A 2,862-nucleotide genomic window follows, 5' to 3' on the forward strand; every position below is an offset into this window, starting at 1 on the left:
CAGGTAGTCTACAGAGGTAAGCTCAAGCTCCAAGGACCCAAATTATCAAGTCCACAGTTAGTTCGTTGTACTCAAAAGAGATTATGCTCTGGAGAGAATAGGTGAGCAAGGGTAAATCTAAAGGGTGTACAAATGACTAGGGTCTTCTGAGTATTCTAATCTAGGAGTCATTTTAATTTGGTGAGTTGAACTGTAGCATGTCCATTGTCCATGCCATCAGCTGGAAAACAGTTAAATGTCAGCAAGCTTACAAAACAAGACCTGCAGAGTTTAGTAAGAAGGCAATTAAGAGAAGAAAATAGACATAGCGGATTTCATAATAAAATTTTTTTAATGAATGAACAATACTGCTGATTATGCTAGCTACTAGGAAGGAACTTTGCTAAAAGTTTATGTGATATTTATGAGATAAACTCCGCCAGGTTGAATGATATCACCATGGTCTACCTACATCAAGAAATAAGTACCACAGAAGAGGAGCCATGCAGAGTAGTGACAAGAATTGCCTTTCTTGAAACATTCACAATCTCTTGTACCTGCCTCATTGAAGCATGTCATTTCTCAAAGTTGGAATACACATAACTTTTGGCTCAAGTGCATTAGGCCTTCATTTACCCAAAGTAAATGCTAATTTGAAGATCTGTCTTGTAAACATATTGCAATTAAAAGGAATCATTCTTTTGAAAATTTCCTGTACAGCAAGATCCCCAGCCTAGCCTAAATTTGCTCACTTGGAATTCAGTTGTTTCTTTCAGTCTGTTAGGTACCATTCCACAAAGATAGTGCTTGTGTGGGGGCAATGGGTAGCCTTTGAGAAAGAATCAATACAGAGGAGACAGGTAAGTCCTACTGAATGTCAGTGTAACAATGTGCAGAGGCTAGAAAAAAAGCAAAAGGATACTTCTGACTCAGATGGTCTTTTGGTCCAGACCCCATGCATTTCTTACAGAAAAGGGACTGGGGTGAGGACAGGTCACTAAAACTAAAAATTGAGAGAACTGTTTGCATAAACATAATCTTGATCCCTTGAAAACACAAAATGGCACTGATTTGGCACTTAAAATCCAAGTCACCTGATATCTAGAGTTTTTACCATGCACCATGTACTGTTCCAAGCATATTTTAAATCACTGAATCCTCTCAGCAACCTTATGAAATAAATATTGGTTTTATTCACAACATTTTAAGTAAATTGCAAGATAGGTTAAGAAACTTATCTGAGCTCACACAGCAAGTAAGTGGGAAAGCTGGGATTTGAACCTAGTCGCATTCAGCCTCCAAAGCTGTTAACCATTGTGCAATTTAAAGGAAATGGGGAGTTCTTCTCTATGAGTCCATCTGCAAGGGTCCCAGGGCATGGTCATCATTTGCATTTGTGTGCCTCATGTGGGCTTTGCACAATGAGAAACTTTGTTTCAGGATCTGAGGTGCATGACTTCAATAGCCCTCAACTTGGACCAGGGAATGCAACACTGGAGTTGGAGGGTAAGGGATTTGAGGGAGCCAAAGGGTTTATCACAAGCAGTAACAACGTGCACTGGAAGAGAGGAGAAAGATCAAGTAAATCGTGTTGAGAGTGGTATTCATGAGTCCACATTGGGAACCCCCTTCCCTTCCTCTCTGAGATATGGGACAGATAGCAAAGGAAGTCTCCCTATGGAGGGAGGACAACAGTCAGGAGATACTATTCATGAAAAAGTAGGATGATCCAACTTTGGGTGGGGCCTGAGAAACATAGAACATGTTTGCAATCATTAACTATAATTAATACTAGTGTCCAAAAATTCCCAAATGATCTCATATAGCTCACTTCAACTGTAAAACACTAAAAAGAAGTACAGTGAAATTGTGAGATGATCCAACAAGTTCCGGTGGAACTTGGTCAAGAGTTCTCTCAAATCTCAACTTCTTTATATCCCAATGTAACAAATAGGAAGTTTTGATATGCAGGAATATAGCAGTTATTCTTTAGCTTGTAAAGTTTAAAGTTAAGAACCTCAGGAATAACAGATTAATAGCATCCCAGCTTATGACTCAGACCTATTTATGAAATTTGATTTTTTTTTTTAAACAAACTCTGTTATTTGCCACTGTGTCTTTTAACCCCCAAGGGGGTGCACCATTCCTGGAAGTACTACAATACCAGGTCGATGTGTGGAGTGGATGGAGCAAGCTCCTATTCTATCTCCCTGTTCCAAAAATCTATTTAATATATTGTCCTCAAATAGAGGATGCATTAGCTATTAAGCTGATAAGAACAGACATTACACTTGATCTTAGCCAAAAGGCCGAGAAGCGATTGAAATTTGATTTTTAACCATGGATGTCCTAGGTCTTTCTTTCAGTACTGTTTTGCAATAGTAATGTGACCAAGACCATATGCCAAACTAACACTTCCATCATAAATGGGGATTTAGGTCTTATACACAAATGAGATAGATGATTCCATCTCAATTAAATGCAATGTAATCATGCATGATGCTGGTCTAACAAAGGAAATCAAGCTTGGCAAATCATCCCAGAAATAATAGAATTTTAAAATAAAGGTCTAAATTTTTCAAAATAAAAATAATTTTAATTCATCCCAGGTAAAGTTTTTCATAAAGCATAATATTGTAGAAAACAAAAAAATGACACATAGTATCTGTAAAATCATAAAGGTACAAGGCCATTTTCCTAGAAGAAAAATAATAACTGGAACAAGGTTGAAGAATTCTCTTTATGCGGTATTCTCAGACAGCTAGCTACCCTACAAAGTCCTACTTAACCTGTTTCTGGGTGTCAGAGACTTTATATCTGTTATCAGTTGGGTTGAGGAAACATTCTTTTTTTATATATATATATTTTATTTATTTGACAGAC

At 37.4% G+C, this 2,862-nt stretch overlaps 1 non-coding gene across 1 annotated transcript; it reads right to left on the reverse strand.

The window, feature by feature from the left end:
• Positions 1–2,109: 2,109 nt before the first annotated feature.
• LOC132003068 (U2 spliceosomal RNA) lies at positions 2,110–2,300 on the reverse strand. Its single transcript, XR_009400137.1, has one exon. It is a non-coding gene; the product is annotated as a U2 spliceosomal RNA (small nuclear RNA).
• Positions 2,301–2,862: the final 562 nt, after the last annotated feature.

Source organism: Mustela nigripes, chromosome 15 (assembly GCF_022355385.1).
Source record: "Mustela nigripes isolate SB6536 chromosome 15, MUSNIG.SB6536, whole genome shotgun sequence".
Lineage (NCBI taxonomy): Eukaryota > Metazoa > Chordata > Mammalia > Carnivora > Mustelidae > Mustela > Mustela nigripes.